Raw genomic sequence first — 20,735 nt, forward strand, 5'->3', positions numbered from 1 at the left:
TATGCTGCATGAAGAGCTGGAAATTACTGATATGGATATAGATGTATGGTCAACACTTCTTAATTTGCTGCCACTGCTCATGTCATCAAGGCTAACAGTTTAGTAATGTGTGAATGCATGCATAATTCCCAGATTATTTACATTGTTTTCCATCTTAAGAGTCATATTCATAAAGCGTAAGTAGTGCATGGACTAGTGGTTGAGACTGACTGTAACATTTTTCCTAATGTTACCTTGGATACTTTAAGTCCTTCACTATGTTTTTCTTCATAAAATGAGCAACCACAAATCTATCCAATTTTTAACCACATAGTCTTTCACTTCCCTCTCTGAAATACTCATGCAGTGTGTATACTAGCAAATCTTTTGCCACCTTACTCCCAATACCATCATTTATGATATGACAATATGAATTCTACTCCGGCCATGACACCGAAGCATCATTTCTTGATATCAGTGACTATATGAGTATAGGCCTCAACAGTGGTGAAATCCATATTTGTAGCTCTATCCAGTGTCTTCATTGTTGTTGGCCACCACATTCACATGCCTTGTCTCCATCTTTGTGACCTCTCTGCACAATCTGTTAGCTGGTTCACAAGAAACATGGCTGAACACATCCTATCAGTCTACTGGAAGGATCCTGTTTCTTTTCTAGAGTCAGTCAACATTTTGTGCCGTAGAAATTTGTTTTTAGGTCCACTCCTTTAAAAGCTCCATTAATGATATGGAACCTGAAAATAATTTATGCTCTGGAAAATCTATGTCCAAGGTCACTTCTAGTCTTCAACTCATTCTCACCAAAATTCTCATTGGCTTGAGTTCTGAGGGCTACTCCTAAATACTAATTACACTAAGACCATTTTATTTCCACAGATAACTCTGTCTTCATTTGACCCTCTGTCTTCCAAATTCCATAAAAAATGCCTACTGAAACTCATTAGTTCAGTCAAACTGGTACCATGATTAAACACAACCTCTTTCTTAACCACACCCTTATCTCCTCCTCCACCTTTAATTACCCCTATTCTCTGTATAATCCCTCTTACCTTTACCCTTTACTTATCCTACCTCTAATACTCTCTATTAACTACACATCTTACCTCACCATTCTAACCTTTTTACCATTGCTAGCCCTAACCTCCTTATTTCCTACCTCTCTCACTTATAATTCCTCTTGACCATTCTCTTCCCATCTACCTTTTCCATCTCGTTATACCTTTCCCAAACAGAATCTCTTTAGTTTTCTACATTCCTCTAACATAATCTTTTCATTTTATCTACTTTTATCTCCTCTTTAACAATGGCTCCCTATTTCCTAACTATGTTCATACTTTCTGTATTACTCTTACCTACACTATTCTCACTCTACCTTCTGACATTCTTTGAAACCCCTCTCTATGGCCAGCCTACCCTCTCACATAAGCAAACTCTACCTTGTTTGTACGTATCTTTTATGTCATATTCCAACAGTACCTCTACCCCCAACTACATTCTACCTAAATTCCACAGACTCATACACATTAAGCATGGCCTCTCCTCAGATAGAAAACTGAAACTAAGACCCTACTTTAACAACATTGTAATAACCAAACCAAAGAACCACACCTTACAGGATGGAGACATACACCCTAACCCTGGCCCTATCAACCCTTCACCTCTTACTCCTAAAACTAAACTTAACAATACTCTCCTAATAGGACATCTAAACATTCAAAGCATCAACAATAAAGTACCTCACCTTCATGCTCTCCTTGATATCCATTCCTTTGACATTATTTGCCTCTCTGAAACCTGGCTTAAGCCTGACACTAAAGATACAGAAATTATACCCCAAGGCTATAATATTGTTAGACATGACCGTACTAAGCGTAAAGGTGGCGGAGTAGCAATTCTTTTTAACAATCAACTAAATATCTCCACCCTAACAATAGACCCAACCTAGGATAGCAAAGTAGAAGCCATCATAATCAAACTTCACTTGAACACCAAGAAATCCCATAACATTATCTGTATATACCTACCCCCAGGTAATAACATACCCATTTTAGAAGCCTTTCTTAGCTGGGTATCTACAACTCTCCCCCAAGAAACAATAATTCTAGGTGACTTTAATATAGACTGGAACTGCATAAATACCAAGAATCCAACTTCCCATATAAACCTCCAAGGCTTTACCCAAACCATTACCTCAACTACAAGAATCAATAAGCCTAATAATAAAGAAAGTATTCTAGACTGGATATTGATAAATAATACCAAACACACATACAAAGTAGGAACCCTGCCAGATGATGTCAGTGACCATTCCTTGACTTATATAGAAAGAGAAAAGACTGACTTTACTAACCTCCCTAATACTAGAAAAATACGCTCCACAAAACAGTTTAACATAGATTCATTTCAAATGGAACTTAGTAAATGCAACTGGAATCCCTTAAAAACACTTCCTCTTGAAGATGCAGTATCATACTTTAACACAAGTTTCTTATCCATACTTAATAGACATGCTCCTGAGCATACCATTAAAATGAAGTCCAATATAGCCCCATGGCTCTCAAGAGAAACCAAAAATCTAATTCTCTCCAGAAATAAAATCTGGTCTAAATGGAGATGTTACAGAAATAATCCTGATCTGCTACACTTTCGCCAGCTTAGAAACCTTACTAAAAAGGCTATAATTGCAGACAAAAAAAACTTTTACTGCAAACTTCAACAGACTCATCATAACAATCCAAAGGCCTTCTGGTCCTCAGTAAATAAACTCCTGTCCCCAGGTACAGCTAAAACACCTAGCCCGCTTAATGCGGACCCAGACACCCCTCTCCTAACTGCTAACGCTTTCAACCTATTCTTTACTGAAACTATTCATTCCCTAACCAAACAAATGAACATCAATAACTCAAACTCCTCACAAATCCAAGCTGCTTCATCCCCTAACTTTAAACTACAACCTACCTCTACCTCTTCCATCTATAAACTCATCCATAAACTCAAGCCTTGTACCCCCTCTGCTGATAACCTCCCTTCTCTTTTTCTTCAAAAGGCTGCAAAAGCAATCGCATATCCTATTTCCATTCTCATAAACAGAACAATCCAAGAGGGAACTATCCCTGACATCTGGAAAGTGTCCTACATTATCCCTTTACACAAAGGTGGCAACTCTATCGACTATTCTAACTATAGACCAATCGCACTCCTTTCTCCATTAGCGAAAATTATGGAAAAATGTATACACCAACAACTTCTAAATCATCTCTCAGTACATAACTTAATAGCCAACTGTCAACATGGCTTTAGACCCCATCATAGTACTACCACTGCTCTTCTGTCCTTTATAGACACCATAAATAGGAACCGCAACAATAACCTTCTCTCTTCTGCACTATTTATTGATCTTTCTAAAGCTTTCAACATGGTTAACCACTCTATATTAATCAATATACTCACATCCCTTTCCTTTGACAACCTTGCCATTAAATGGTTTACATCTTATCTTAGAAATAGACAACAAGCAGTTCTTTGGGGAAACCAAACTTCCTCTCTATTGCCTGTAACTATTAGTGTCCTTCAGGGCTCAATTCTTGGACCTCTTCTTTTCACTCTATTCATTAATGACCTACATCTAGCGATTCCTCAAGCAACCGTCATACAATATGCTGATGACTCTACCCTAATTTGCTCAGCATCTTCTTCTTCAGCACTTCATTCACTTACTCAAAGCATCTTCAACACTGTTGAAACATGGTTTTCTAAATGCTACCTTCTTCTTAATGCCAAAAAAACTAAACTTCTCCTCATCACCCCTACCTCTCGGTCCCCACCCCTTGATTTCATCATCTCATCAAATAATGCTAATGTCATTTCCCCTGAACCAACAACAAAACTATTAGGAATAACAATTGATAATAATCTCTCTTTTGATCAACACATTAACAACACCATCAAATTAGTAAACAGAAAAATTGGATCCTTATATAGAATTAAACCCTACCTAACTGCTTCTGCCAGAGCCACAATTGCCCACTCCCATCTTATGTCTACATTTCTTTATGCTTCTCCAATCTTTACCAACCTTAAAAAAGCCAACCTTAACAAACTTGCCACATCCTATTACAACATTGCCAGATTTGCTACTGGCAACCCTTACAGAACACATCACTGTGTGAACCTGAAACAACTAGGATGGGTAGAATTTCAACACCTTTTGCTTATTCCCCAACTCAATATTGCCCACAAATTACTATACCAACCCAATAACACCCCTATTCTTTCTCAACTTTTAATCCCTTATAATAATCTCAACTCTCTTAGATCTTCTAAGAAACTAATGGCCTGCCCTACAAAGTCCAATAACTCAGCCGGTGACTCCCTTTTCTCTAATACAATTGGAAGGAGCTGGAATACACTACCCAGTGAAATCACTCACTGCAGATCCCTGCCCCTCTTCAAACAAGAAATTAAGAATTACTTCAAAAGCCATTGGCTCTGTTCCTGTATAAAGCCTGACTAATCTTCCTACCTACATCTGTTTATCCTCCTCCTCCTCAATTTTCCTCCACTGTCTCTTCTTTTCTTTTTTCTTTTCTTTTTCTTCTCTTTTTATAACTCTTTCTTCCTGACTCTTATTTTCCTTTACCTCTCTTTGTCTCATATCCAGCAAGTCTTTTTTGCTTCTTTTGTTTTACAGTCCTCTCTTAGATGGCTTCCTTTTTTACCCACTTATAGTAATTTTGCCCTCTTTCTCTGATATTTTACCCTTTTGCTTACCCCTAACTCTCTCTGTACAACAACTTGTCACCCTATATTTTCTCACTGTCATCTCTTCCTTCAACTTGAATCTTTGTTACTCATACAAGTTATACTTTTCATATATCTTCTTTAATTAAGTTTTTACTTTGACATTATATTGCCATTTGTTATTATTGTTATTGCTTTTTGATTGTAAGGTTTTTTCTTTTTATGTGTATTTCTGTGTGGAGCTTTTCTCCCCGGGTCTCTACTGAAAATGGAAATATATCCAGCTAGACTAGCCAGGTCAACAAATGTAAAATAAATAAATAAATAAATTTGTCCAACATAACAATAAAATTGTGCTTTGTACTAATCCAAAGCTCAGCCTTTCTGTAGATATAAACCATGTTTATCATGTACATATCTGCACAGCCTGCTTTTACTTATTACTGACTCTGCTTTATTCCTCTGCTGTTCTAACCCGTTTAAAATCTAGCCATTTATGTACATGGCAAATACATAACACAGCTGAATGTTTGCAGTTACGCACCACTATAAAACACACCACTGCCAGCCACTAAAGCAGGCTCAATTCTTTGGACCAGAAATTCATCTACCAAGCCACTCACTATGACCCACACCATTCTCTTGAAGCCATAACAGATGCCTAGCTACCCAAACACTGATTCATTTGCACACTCCAGCAATATGCCTAAAGTCAAAATCATTCTGTCTTGCATTAGCGTCTTAAGCAAGAAAACAAAATGGTGTCTTAGCATTTTCAAGTGTGGTAGGATATGTCTGTTATAAACTTCCTGAATTCATCAATCAATCTCCTTGAAAAACTGCCTTCAAGTAAGTATTTATATGTTACACTGTACCTTAAACTGGGAAAGCTGTTGGTCACATGTTATCAGCTGATACACCAAGTTTCTTCTCCTCATTTACCTTCTCTATACCCATGACACTATCCTGTTCTTTCCTGACTTTTATGGTATCTCCTGAGTTACTCCCCTTTCCCAAACCCACATGTTTACTAAGTTTCACCTTAACTTCAGTATTAAAATATCTTCAAGTTGTAGCTGCTGTTATTATGCAGTTAAATACCTTGAGTGCACACACTGGCACTGTTACTAGTGTGTAAATATTGTAAATGCTGATGCAAACACCTTCTCTGTTCTTACATACCTTGTTTTATGCTATTGTGAAATGTGCTAATCAGTCATAACCTGCCTTATGCAGAGTGCCTTACAGCTCTTTCCTTCTAATCAGTCTCCTATAGATTGCTGAGGGTGATCTATCCATGGCTTAAAATGCATTTTACAAACCCCACACTTATGTATCTCCTGCATATTCCTAAGACAAATAGTATCAGAGATACAAGGTCTAGGGACCTGAATTTTGTCTGGAGATACAGATATGTGTCCCAGAGATTGCCACTCCTATGGAACAGGATTCCCTACCAAGCAAAGCTGGGTTTGTCTATTACCCTGTTTGAGTGCAACTAGACTAGTGAATGGGGAACATGAAATTTACACCAGGCCTGGCACCCATGTCCCTTATGGCAGAGGTAGCTTGTAAATGCGTGGCCCTCAGTGTCCTGTTTGGATACAGAATATCATTATTCTTTGGGAAAACGTGGCTGGGCTTAGAAAGGCCCCTCAGTTCACTAGCCTAGTAAGAATCTATGAATCTGTGTTGTTTTAACAAATGAAATGTTAGTAAACCATGACTTCCATGCATACAATTTTCTGCTATATTTACTTAATTTGCTTCCAGTTCATTATTATTCAGAAAATAGTTTCTCTTAACTGTAAAAAAGATGTAGATGTTTATTCAGAGATTCATTGTCATTGCTCTGCCCAAGAACAGTGATGGAGAACCTGAACCATCTGTATGTTAGCAGTTTCATGTCCTGTAAGCACACAGTAAAAATGTCCTAGAAGATAAGTAGCCCAAAACAGGCAAAATCAAGCCAGTGCTTCATCTCATGGAGCTCATGACTTAACTACAATTCCTTGTTAGCACAGAAATCTCAGACATTTTCAAAACATCAACGGCAGTGTTTAAGTTGAACAATTTACTTGAAACATAAAAGTAATTCCAAGAGGGTTAGAATCTTAAAGATATGATTGATATCGATATTCAGAACTGTTACAAAGATCACAGGCCTTTAACCTGAAATTTAGTAAATGAATTTATGTCACTGATGGATGGGTATGAATAGATAGAATAACAAGCTCTTCAATGAAATAAAAGTGTTAGATACACTCTAGCATTAATGTAAGTTCAGCAACAAAAGCTATATGGTGATATGATGGATGTTTTACTGATTTTGAACAAAACTTATTGCATAAAGAAAGAAAGTTAACACGAGATTTAAATAATTTTAACACCTGCTATTCTCCGCCCTTGTCTTTGCAATCACACCAGTAATATCAGTATCAGTATCATAGGCTCATAGGAAGTTACTAGGCTAATGGCCCCAGGGCTCTTACAAGCCTAGCCAAGTTTTACCCTTATTTCCACAATCAGCACCAATTGCCCTGTCCAAGAGGGACACAGTTGGAACCCTCCAGGGTGAATTTATGGTTACCCATGACACCATTAGCATGAACATCAGTATGCAGGAACTATATCTGATCACATGAAGCTAACTGAGATGTCACCAAGATTGCTTCAGTGACCACAAGAACGTCTTCCCAGGTTGTACACCTAATCATGTTGATGCTAACATTGGTCTGGCTCTTGGACCCTTTAGTGGAGCAATTTGAGGGACTACTTCAAACTAAATGACCATATTGCTCAGACACAGCTCCACGTGGTCCTGTTGAGTCTTCCTGGCTACAGAGAACTGAAAAAAAGTGACTGCTTTCCTGATTAAGTATCCTGCTGTTTTTTATATTTGTTTTACCTTCTACTGCTTACCTAGAGCAAGCTTTAACTGTTTTCATAGTTATTTACTGCATTTTTTATTATCTGCACTTAAAAGTACATTTTAGTCTAAATTAGTCTAATTCAAGTCGAAAAATGTTTGTTTACTGTTTAATTTAATTGTTTGGCTGCCCACTAAAGTGTGCTAGCCTGTACAACTGACTTATTGCCTTTTCTGCATTTAGCGCAGAGTTGCCACTAGAGCACCATCGGCGCCGGTTAAACAAGGTTAAAGTATTTCTGGCTCCGTAAAGTCTGCTCTTTATTTTTTCCCTTAGAACTGCTCTACTTGTAATCTAAACAGTCTATTCTGTATCTGTAAAGCTCAGCACTTGTTCCTAAAGCATTTTTTTAGTCAGGTAAAGCACTTTTATATTATACAAAGTACTTCACTAGCTTAAAACCCCTTGAGTACCCACTTCCCTATAGGTCCTTTCTGACTCAGTTACACAGCAAACTTTTTCATTTCTTCTAGCATGTCAAAGGGTCAGTTGCTAGCGTCCTCTCCTGCTCAGCTGGTGAATCTGGGAATATTGAGGCAATGTTACAATTGCCTCATGTACACAGACAACCCTCCTCCTCCCCACAAAACACAAATACATGCGAGAGATGCAACTACATAGCCAAACTGGAGGCTGAGCTCTCTCAACTCAGGACTGGCAAAACCAGACAGGAGGAGAAGGTAACCACACACACCATAAACCCAGTCTCACATAGAACTATCACAACTACAAATCAAACACATAAACACACAAAGACATACTCGGAGGCACTGATCAAAATCTACCAAAACAGCAGAGGCCTCCAAAGCAGACACCCAAACAACTGCCATCTCATGACATAACACAAGCAACACATAGATCACAAAGTCAGTGTGCAAATCAGTCACAGCCCTTAAGGCCAAACACAATGCCAGACACACTTGTCATAGGTGACTCCATTGTCAGACACACTGACGTCCCACTCACCAGACTGAACAAGGAGAGGGTCACAGTAAGCTGCCTGTCGGGCACTAGAATCCGCCACATAACACAAGCACTCCAGGTCACTCCACAGCAAGTACAAGTATGAGTCAGTCATTGTCCATGCCGTGTGAATGACCTGAGATGTACCTCCCTGGACTACATGAAAAGAGACATAGAGGAGCTCTCAGATTATGTAGCCCAGGCTGGTATGACCCTGACCCTGAGCAGTATCCTACCTTCACCAAGAATGATGCCACAATACAGAGACAAAATGATCAGTTTTAATAATTGGCTTAATTTCTGGTGTCATTCTAAGGATCCAATGTCTGTCTGCCTGGGATGACATGCTTGACAAGCCATGCTGCTTCACAAGGGACTTGCACCTGTCACCCTGGGTTTGATATTGGCAAAGGCTCTTGCCACCCCCATAGTGCCTTTTTAGACAAGGCTCAAATTCTAAACCCACGCCCTAGAAAACAATAATGGAAAAAACTAAGGTAATGCTGCTCAATGCCAGAAGTCTAAATCTCAAGATGCATGCCCTTGAAGCCCTCCTCAGTATGGAGAACATCGATGTCTGTGCTGTGACTGAAACCTGAGTTCAAAGCTCCTGAGAGCACCTTGGCACTATCAGGTTTTACCTCATATAATGCGTTCCGGCCCCAAAACCCGGACCATTACCACAAAAGGAGTGGGTGTATCCATATTCATCAAGGATACCCACACCTCCAGGCTGGTGGCAATGCCACGAGCATCAGAGACCATTCAGGTGCAATTAACCACTGTCAAAACTGCTCTACAGTTTGTAGCATGTTACAGGCCACCCTCTCAAACTCAGGAACCCCACACAGCCTTCTGAAGACACTGGAGAAAGTATAAATGTCTCCAAACACCATCATATTGGGTGACTTCAACTACCCAACATAGACTGGGAGCATTACTCAAGCCCCATTGATGAGGGTAAGGCAGTTCATACAGCCTACCTTGACCTTGCAAAAGCTTTCGACACAATACCCCACTCGGGTATCATAGAAAGCTCACCAGCTTAAATGTAAACCCATATGTCACAAGATGGGTTGCAAACTGGCTCAAGGACAGAACCCACAGGGTTAGAGTTGCTGGTGCCATGTCAGACTCCAAGCCGGTCACAAGCGATGTCCCACAGGGCTCATTCCTGGGCCCCCTCTTGTTCGGCATCTACTTTTCAGAAGTGAAGGCAAACATAGGAGGATTGTGTTTGACAAAGTTTGCAGATGACTGCAAACTGAAGCCATAGTTGAAAATCCATCAGACACAGATATCCTTCAGAGAGGTCTCATAGAAATGGATAACTGGTGCCAGAGCCATGGCCTTAATCTAAACGCCAAAAAATGTATAGTCATACCCTTTGGTAAAAACAAGGTAACCCCAAGTTACCACATAGGTAAGTAATCCATTAAGCACAGAAGAGGTTATCAGGGACCTGGGGACCCAAGTTGACAGTAACCTTTCTTTTGGCACTCACATTGCCAAAGTGGTTAGGAGGACCTTCTACATTGCCCACCTGATTATGAAGGGATTTACATCCAGATCAAGGGAGGCCATTGTTCCCCTGTACTCTTCACTTATCAGACCAATGATTGAGTACAATGCCCCATTCGAATGTATCTTACCCGACACCTGCAGCAATTGGAAAGACCCCAAAGTTCCTCACCAAAAGGATAAAGGCTCAAAAATATGTCATATGCTGCCCGACTGAAGAAACTCCAGCTCTATTCAGGCGCATACCGACTGCTCAGAGGTGACCTGTGCCTGACATACAAGGCCATGTCCAACCCGGGATTAATGGACATGCTCCACCTCAAAAATCCAAATCCACCAGAGCCACAAGAGCAAGAGACTTAAACCTCAACACGGATATAAATAGGATGTGCTGGAGGGACAGATTCATCACACAGAGACTCTATGCTGTGGAACAGAATCGGTCCATGTGAGACAGAGCACTGCTGGCTCTGTTCAAGAGGAATCTTGACCAGTGGATGGGGATCGTGGTTTACCCCGGGATCATCTCTGTATCACTCCTGGACAGAGGCACAGCAAACTAATGAGTATAGTATTCTTCAACCTAAGGGGTGGTGAAAGCCACACAACTCTGGCTAGGCTTATAAATGCCCTAGGGCAGATAGCCTAGTATGAACATATGAACCTATGAATTCACTAGCAATGCCTCAGAGATCAACAAACAACCTATCAAGGGGAAGAAGAGGAGAAAGAAAAAGCTCAGGACAGAGTTGCCAAGGACTGGGAATAAAGTACAAGACATACCAGCACAGGCAACATTGTTTGTAATGCCTCAGATTATAATTTAACTGCATCAGAACTCAGTATTGGTTTCACTTTTATCTTCAGCTGTTATGACAATATTTCTAATAGCCAGACTGAACTGTCAAATTTTCTAGAAATTTGAATTAAAACTTACTACTTTCAAGAGAAGCCCCTTGTTGGAGCAAGCTCCATTATGCAAATCAAGTACTTTTATTGCAGATAATCACCCCATAATTAATGCCTTTCAAAAGGCTTGTTAGGGTGACAAGCACCAATTATATAATGAAAAACAAGGCATTAATAGTATTCATATCTGACTGATTCAGGGAGACTAGCATTAAATTCTCTGTTGGTCGTTCATGAAATAATTATAAAAGGCACTGATCAAGATGTGGAAACTGATTAGATACAGAAATTATTATTTTTGATAGTGTTTATAGTTATTTTATAACACACTTCTAAGAAAATTGAAAAGAGTGAATTGTCAAATATTATAGCAATAGTAAACACTGCTATTTCTGATCTGCTTTTGAAGAATTACATCATCATTGATAATCTTAATTTATTTTATACTCCTCCTCAAGATACTTTGGGCACCCATTTATTATGCTTTAACCAAACTCCATATAGACATGGAAAAGGTAGCAATGAGGCCTATAATCTCAGCTAGGGAGTGGTCAACTGATCTAATCTCCATATTTGTGGAATGTAAATTTAAAAATGTTTCTGCTGAAGGATGATGTTTTATTAACAAAGTAAAGATACTTTTAAGATAAGGTACACTTGTGGTGTGAACAACATAAGTGACAATATTATATCTTCAATACACTAGCTGTAGACTTAGTTACACAAGATGCTGCCATATCTAATATGGGAGTTTAATCTATAAGGACAAAGGTAAGAAAATTGTCTAATTATTCAAACTTTTTGTAAATACCATGTGGGGATTCCAACTGTGTCCCTCTTGGACAGGGGAGCAGTTGGTGCTGATTGTGGAAATAAGGGTAAAACTTGGCTGGGCTTCTTGGGGCCCTGGGGCCATTAGCCTAGCAAACTTCCTATGAGCCTATGATACTGATACTGATATTACTGAATTGTGATTGCAAAAGAACAAAAGGACGGGGAATAGCAGGTGTTGTGCTATTTAAATCTCAGGTGGTTAACTTTCTTAGGGCCCTGAGTCATTAGTATTAGTAACTTCCTAGGAAGCCTATGATACTCGATACTGATATTACTGATTGTGATTGCAAAGACAAGGACGTGAGGGGCAGGTGTTAAAGCTATTTAAATCTCGCTCATTAACTTAGCCGGCCCTGGGGCCATTAGCCCTAGTAACTTCCTATGAGCCTATGATACTGGGATACTGATATTACTGGTGTGCATTGCAAAAGAAGACAGGACGGGAATAGCAGGTGTTAGGATTATTTAAATCTAGGTGGTTAACTTTCTTAGGGGCCCTGGGGCCCATTAGCCTAGTAACTTCCTATGAGCCTATGATACTGATACTGATATTAGCTGAGGATTGCAAAAGAACAAGGGACGTAAAGGAATAGCAGGTGTTAAAGGATGGCCCCAAATCTCGTGAAAGCACTTTCTTAGGGCCCTGGGGCCATTAAGCCTAGTTTCCTAGAGCCTATGATACTGATACTGATATTACTGGTACCTATATTGCCTGAACAAGGAATCTCATGGGCTATAGCTAGAAGTGCCTAACACTAGGCCTCCTTGGAACTACCATCTAGGTGTTTTCACTTCCTCCCACTGCCCCCCCACATTCAGCAAAATGCCAGTCCATTCTATGCACAATAGCTCCCTAGTCTCTGGATGCAGACTCCCTCTAACCCAAGAGTCACTAACCTCCTTGGATACCTCACTCACATTTTATAAGATAAGATCTGACAGGTATGCTTGTCATAACTCCATCTCTCTCTCCCTGTTTGTAATCCCTCCCATGTGTCTCCCTCCCTAGATTTCTTTCAGTAGGATTGTCCAGTATTATTTGACAACCTGTGGGTCAGATCTATGATTACTGCTAACAAATATCCATTCCCTGAAGTAGCCCCTTTCTCTCTGAGTCCCGCACTTTTGTGGCACATTTAACTTTGATTTAGGCTTGCTACTATTACCTCCATTTTATTCATGAAGCTTAACTACATCATTATTCTCCATTTGAATTGTGGGTACTTTCTAGGTGTCCCCAGAGATACCTTTCTCCAGTAATGTGCTGGTCTCTATATTTGGCATGTGCTTAACTGAATATACAAAGCTGAATCATAAAAGTAATTTCCTATCAGGATATCTGTAGGGGTATCATTGCAGAAACTTCCCAGCTTATCTCCTTCCCCTCTCCCAGTCCAAATAACAACCCATTTCAATAAAGCAAGCTGAAAAGGTGTCCATCCCATAATCTTTGCTGGAGTGGGCTGCCCAGATAAGTAGATCTCCTGTCTACAACTTCAGGCTTAACATAATTACAGTATGTCTAATGAGGCATCATTCTTAGCAGTAGTGCTTTTACCTATGAGGAAGAGGGTACTGGCACATTGTGACAATCTGGAGCTACTGCAGTCACAAGGCAATCCATCACTAGTGTTTTGATGCCACTGTTATCTCCCTCAGGTGGCTGTAGTTTCCCACCCTATCTCTACTGAAAAGAAGAATTAAGCAGGTGCACATTCAACTGATTATGTTGGAATCATTTATTGCAAGCACCTCACCCATTACTGGAACCAGTGCACCCCCCCCTTTGCCTATAAAACCTGCTGCAACTGTAGTAGGCTACTAGTAAAAAGGATTCTGTGTTATGCCCAGATGCAGTGCTAGGTGTTGTTCCTGCTTGCTAAACAAAGGTCAGCCTTTTTAGACATCTCTCATCATTTGAGTTACATTCCCAGTCTGTCAACCAGACTCTGATATTTCCAGGCAAACTACTGAAGCACAGATGAGAGCCTGAAGCATTTATCTCTCCCTCATTCAATATGTGATCCATACACAGACAGTTCAATGTATACAGGGAAGATATCATCTATCTATCTATCTCTCTCTCTATCTATCTATCTATCTATCTATCTATCTATCTATCTATCTATCTATCTATCTATCTATCTACCTATCTATCTATTTGACCAGGTAAATGGGCTGGTCCACTGATCATTTTCATGAAAAAAACAAGCTGCTTTGGTAGCTGAATGATTAGAACAGCTGGACCAATGATCTGGAGGATCCAGGTTTGAGTCTTAATTGAAGCATACACTTTGTTGGTATTGTGCTCCTAGACATTCACTACGTCCTGTGCTTCTAAATGCTTCTCATTGACATGGCAATTTAATTGCATTCTGACTCTGGGAATTTAGCTGAAACCGACTGTCCTTTCTATTTCTTTGACTGATTACATTATGGGTATTGAGCTGGGAAGGAAGATGCTCCTGCACTTAATTCTGTATCTATAAGTTTTGCAGTGAGCCATGTGTTTATGGGTTAAAAATGGTTTACAGATTAGCTCTCTTATCCTGGTAGAAAATGAATTATTCATAAATAAATATATCAGAAATGGGCATGTATACTTCCTTTTTCTCTCACTCAGTTGATGGAACTTGGTAGACAAAATAAATGAAAATAAATAAAAGGAGGAAAATTCTTCAGTAAAAAGATTAAATATAAAAAGAAATGCGGTTTGTGGATAAAAATGGAGGTTTATATCTGTGTATATATATATATATATATATATATATATATATATATATATATATATATATATATATATATATATATATGGCGCTATTATATATATGGGTTACCGTCATTTGATCGGTAGTTCATTTCACTGTGGTAAAATCAGCAGGACCAAATCACTGAAACTTCATTTCACTGATAAACTCATTTCACTGACAATCATTTCATCAACAGTCATATATGGCTTGTTCAACTCTGTAAGAAGCGTTCTAGAGTTAGAATATATAGTAAGGGGGTGTGGGGGCAACCACTGCCCACAATAGAGGTGATGCCAATGGGTGAAGCCCCTACATATGTATAATAAACGTTATACACTCATATAGATGTATACTGACAAGTGCAATGAACAAATTGTTTACAGAAAATAATATAAATCTAACCCCCCACCTCCCTTACTATATATTCTCCTAATTCCAGGATTGCTCTACAGTGGAACATAGGAAAAGCAGCAAGCCATATGTAACTGTCGAGTGAAATGAGTTGTCAGTGAATATATATATATATGAAGTTTCAGTCATTTGGTCTCAGTCAAATGCAAGGTGTCAGTGAGTAATTGGCTTCTGACCAAATAGAAGTTGTACTCCATACCCATATATATATATATATAGAAATATATATATATACATATATATATACTGTATATATATATATATACATATATATATATATATATATATATATATATATATATATATATATATGTGTATGTATGTATATATATATATTATATATATATGTTATTATATATATATACTCTTATATACATTCTATAATATTTTTTTATTTATTTAAACATTTGTTGACCAGGAAAGCTCTAATAAGGATAAGGCTAGCTGTGAGGCCGGGGAAGCACACACACATGCCTTTTGGAATGTGAGAGGATACTAAGATTTACCCAAGAGAAGCCACACAAATGGGAAGATAGACAAGAGCTCTGTGCAGAAGGCACTTTAGGTAAAAAGTAAAACCAAGAACCTCTTACTGAAAGGCAACAATGTTTTACCCACTCCACCAGTGTAAATACAGATTTAACTGTGCATTGTATATCTGTATATTTTAATTTACGTTTGAATTACTAAGCCTATTACTGCAATATTTTTGTTTTTGAGCTTTTCTCCTACGACTCCACTTAAAATGGGATACACTTGGCCCAGTCCGGATTATCCTGGTAAACAAATGTAAAATAAATATGTCTGTGTGTGTGTGTGTGTGTGTGTGTGTGTGTATTAAATATATATATATATATATATATATATATATATATATATATATATATATATATATATATATATATATATATATATATATATATATATATATATATAGTTATTTATCATGATATATTACTATATATAGTCTGAACATTAAAACTAAAATAAGTGCTTAAAAGACTGGCATTCCATCTCAGAAAATAAAACCTCTGAACTACAATTTGCATTGCCCTTTAAATGGAGGCAGTCATTTCCCAAGACATTCTACTTCCTGTTCTCTGAAAATGAAAGTAATGTCTTGTTGCTATCATGGCTTGAGAATGTGGGCTGATTTTTAAATTTTAGTTTGCCCAAAGCTTTTTATTTTGGGAATAATGAATAAATTGCTTCTTTTATACGTTCAAAACTTTCTTCTGTTGGGCGGGAAAACTTAAAAAAAAAAAATTTTTTTAAAAAAAAAAAAATTTTTGGGGAAAATTTGAAAAAAATTTTAAAATTTTTTAATTTTTTTTAAAATATTTTTTAAAAAAAAAATTTTTTTTTTTTTTTTAAAAATTTTGGGACCAAAAAAAAAAGGGGTTTTTTGGGGGGAAAAAAAAAAACCCCCCCCCGGGGAAAAAAAGGGCCCCCCCCCACAAAATGCAAAAAAAAAAAAAACAAAACCCCCCCAAAAAAAAAAAAAAAAAATAAAAAAAGGAAAAAAAAAAGGGAAAAAATTTTTAAAAAAACCTTTTTTTAAGAAAAAAATTTTTTTTTTTTTTAAAAAAAAAAAAAAGGGGCCCCCCCCTTTTTAAAAACAAAAAAAAAAAAGGGGTTTTGGGGGTTTTTAAAATTAAAAAAAATTTTTTAAAAAAAAAAAAAATTTTTTGGGGGGGGGGGGTTTTTTTTAAAACCCCCCCCCCAAAAAAAAAAAAAATTTTTTAAAAAAAATTTTTTAAAAAAACGGGTTCCAAAAAAAAAACCCCCTTGGGGGGGGTTTTTTTTTTTTTAAAAAAAAATTTTTTTTTTTTTAAAAAAAAACAAAAAAGCCCCCCCCCCCAAAAAAAAATTGGGGGGTTTTTTTTTGGGGGCCCCAAACCCCCTTTTTTTCCCATTAGTTAAAAATTTCCCAAAAGGGTTTAAAAAAAAAAAGTTTTTTAAAAAAAAAAAAAAACCCCAAGAAAAACCCCTTTTTTTGGGGCGGGGCCCAAAATTTTGGGGGGGGAAACATTAAAAGGGGTTTGGGGGCAGTTTTCCCTCCCCCGGGGAAAACCCGGGGGGCCCCCCTTTTTTTTTCCCCCAAAAGGTTTTTTCCCCGGGGGAAAATTTTTTTTTCCCCCCGCGGGGGGGGGGGGAAAATTTTGGGGGTTTTTAAAATTTTTTTGGGGGGGGAAATTTTAAAAAAAAATTTTTTAAAAAAAAATTTTTTGGGTTTTTTTTTTTAAAAAAAAATTTTTAAAAAAAAAAAATTTTGGAAAAAAAATTTTAAAAAATTTTTTTTAAAAAAAAAAAAAAGGGAAAAAAACCCCCCCCAAAAAAAGGGGTTTTTAAAAGGAAAATTTTGGGCCGGGGAAAAAAAAAAATTTTGTTTTGGGAAAAAAAAAAAAAATTTTCCTTTTAAAAAGGGGGTTTTTGGGAACCACCAAAATTTTTTGGGGGGAAAAAAAAAAGGGGAAAAAATTTTAAAAATTTAAAACCCCAAAAAAAAAAAAAAAAAAAATATTTTTAAAAGGAAAAACCCCTTTCATTTTAAAATTTTTTTGGGGGGGAAAAAAAAAATTTTTCCCCCCGAAAAGGGGGTTTTCCCCAAAAAAACCCCCCCAAAAAAAATTTTTTGGGGTTTTTAAAAAAAATTTTTAAAAAATTTTAATTTTTTTATTTTTAAAAAATTTAAAAAAAACCCCCCGGGGGGGGGTTTGCCTTTTAAAAAAAAAAAAAGGGAAAAAAACCCTGGGGGCCCCAAAAAAAGGGGGGTTTTTTAAAAAGGGGGGGGAAAAAAATTTAAAATTTTTTTTAAAAAAAGGTTTAAAAAAACCAAAAAAGTTTTTTTTGGGGGAAAAAAAAAAAAAATTTTTTTTTAAAAAATTTTAAAAAGGGGGGAAAATTTTTTTTGGGGGGTTTTTTTTTTTAAAAAAATTAAAAAAAAAAAAAATTTTTTTTTTTTGGGGGTTTTCTTTTTTTTTAATTTTTTTTCCCCCTTTTTTTTTGGGGGGGGGGGTTTTTTTTTAAGTTTTGGGGGTTGGGGGGTTTGTTTTTAAAAAAAAAATTTTTTTTTTAAAAAAAAAATTTTTTCCAGAAAATTTTTTTTTTTAAAATTTTTTTTTTTTGGGAAAAAAATTTAAAAAAAAAAAATTTAAAAAAAATTTTTTTTTTTTTAAAAAAAAAATTTGGGTTTTAAGTTTAGTGTACATTGTCATTTTTTATATAAATATGAAAGTAAATATTTAAGTTGGGATTCATGAACAAGCAACATAATGTGTTAATTGAATTTGTGTTGTGTGGTGATGTACAGGGTGGCCCAAATCATAGTCTCAGGCTGCACCATTGTGTTGGCTGGTGAAATACTGCAGCCAGCATTGTATGCAAATGAACATATAATGATATGGAAATGAGTAGCATTATGGTAATAAGACCAATTAGAAATGCAAATGAGAATGAACAACCTGATGGAGTGATTTAGAAATGTATAAAACTTGCTTAACATGGTGCGTTAGTTTCCAGATTTGAAAACCATAAATTTTTTTGGGGAACACGGGTGGGCCCTGCTAAGATGCTAGGAGTAGCACCATATTTTTATAGCCAGTATAATCCACTGGTATGGTTCATTGGTCCCCATATCACAAACTGATCTGACCATTCACACAGACCATCACCACCACTTTAAGACATAATCAAAAGGTGTGTTTGGACAGAACCCCCCATGTTGGGGCTTTTAGGCTGCCTTTGTTACATGGAATCCCACTGGTTGTGTTGAATACCATTTCCTGTGGGTAACTTTGTCTATCCTTGTTACTGGGCCTTTCTGTGGCCTTCATGGGATACAGGGGGCATATCACAGACATCTCCCTGACAATTATTGGTTCATTGATGTTGTTATACCACAGCATGAGGAACGACATATGTGGTTCCCACAGAATGAAGAGGACAGAAGCACCACTAAACAGACATTCTTTGAAATAGCTCATTACCGTAAAGTTCAGGGAGGTCACTGATTGTACAAACGTTACCACTAAAGCTCCACATAATCTAAAGGCAACTGTGTGCCATCTGAAGGGTTTCCATTCCCTTAATTCCGGTGTTTTCAATATTCAGGGTGTATTTATAGAATGTGTTGGGGTGCCCTCCAGAACCCCAATTCCCACATCTAGCCCTTTAGACAAATACTAGCTTATGTGGGGGTGATTTTCATAAACATCTATTAATGGTGCTGAATGCACCTACAGCCATGGTTTATGACACCAGCAATCAATCTACAGAGCATGGCTGAGACTCCCTAGAACCCCTGGGTTACATAACTAACATCATTAAGTGTATGTTCAAATTATCAAAAACTCACTTCGAGATTCTGTTAATAGCACAATGCAGTATGCCTTGGGAACCGAACAAGGGGGTTTGCCACAGTGTTGCAAAGCGTGGTATTATGCAGAAAGTTAAAGCAGGGGTGACCACTGGAGGTCCAGCTTGACCATAGTCAGTGGTAAAGGAAGTGCGGGGTTTATGAACTGTTGGGAAAAACTGACAACAGAAAAAACTGTAATGCTGAGGCAGGTGCAATACATAGTAGCACTGCAAACCCTTTTTTGGTCCACAACTATGGGCCAGAATAGACTCAACAAGGCCTAAAACTGATGTGTGCATACTGTACCTAGATTATGCTGTACAGTGCAGCAGACATTACCTACCCATGAAACACAGAGTGAGGGTAGAGCACAGGTTCATATTGCATGGTAGGAGAAACGGGTTGGGGGTATCAACGGTGGGCACATTGGTGAAATGGGGACTAAGGGTGTGGAAGGGGGGAGTGAGGTGGGGCATGGATAAGTGATTGCAGTAATTAGATGTTGTCTTATATGTATTTTTATAGTTTTGTTGTTATTCCTGATCACAAAGGTAGAATTTGAGGGCTTGGCAGCTCAGACATAAGATAAAGAAAATTTTTTTACACAACCAAGTGTGGATGCCTGAGCGGCTCCACTGAGGGTCACCATAAAGTAAAAAATAAAAATAGTAGAACTCAGAATCCACCAGTCAGTCATAAATTAAAAAAACCAGGTATTTTTAAAAACCAGGGTGGGGGTAGGGTGCCTTAGTTTTAAAAAAGTACTTATCCTTTTTTGGGGGGAAATGACAAGCAAGGCCATGACCCCTAAACGTTACCTGATTCTGTTTGTGGCTAGATGCACAGGAGATTGTTTCCACAGTTTTACTTCTTAGTTTTTGTCCTTCTTGTTGTATTTTAAAATAAAGATCATTTCCCAAATTTTCAGGGTTTATCCCTCTTCTGAGCTTTGAACTTCAGATTATGGGATGTGTTCATTATGTGTTGCGAAATATTCATAAAATAATTACCAGTTGCTCTTGGCCATAACTTGTGATTCTTAACAAACACAGACCACTGTCTGTATATCTGTCTATTACACCCCCTTTCCAAATAATTTTTTAATAGACAACTAAAAACCCAAAAAGAAAGGGCACAAAAAAAAAAAAAATGGTAATCCTGAAACTTTTTTTTCCCCTCCACAGGGGCTGGATTTCAGGATTTAATACACAACTGTTTAGTTTGTGCCCCCCCCCCCCCATATGTAAAGTGATTATTACATTTTGCTGCTCTTGTTTATTTAGTTATTTATTTTAATTTGTTAAAATCTACAGGACA

General features: G+C 37.5%; 1 non-coding gene across 1 annotated transcript; it reads right to left on the reverse strand.

Annotated features, from left to right (window-relative positions):
* Positions 1 to 16,749: 16,749 nt before the first annotated feature.
* Positions 16,750 to 16,885, reverse strand: LOC122814681. Its single transcript, XR_006366880.1, has one exon. It is a non-coding gene; the product is annotated as a U11 spliceosomal RNA (small nuclear RNA).
* Positions 16,886 to 20,735: the final 3,850 nt, after the last annotated feature.

This window comes from Protopterus annectens, chromosome 10.part0 (genome assembly GCF_019279795.1).
Source record: "Protopterus annectens isolate FY-2018-M chromosome 10.part0, PAN1.0, whole genome shotgun sequence".
Taxonomy (NCBI): domain Eukaryota; kingdom Metazoa; phylum Chordata; order Ceratodontiformes; family Protopteridae; genus Protopterus; species Protopterus annectens.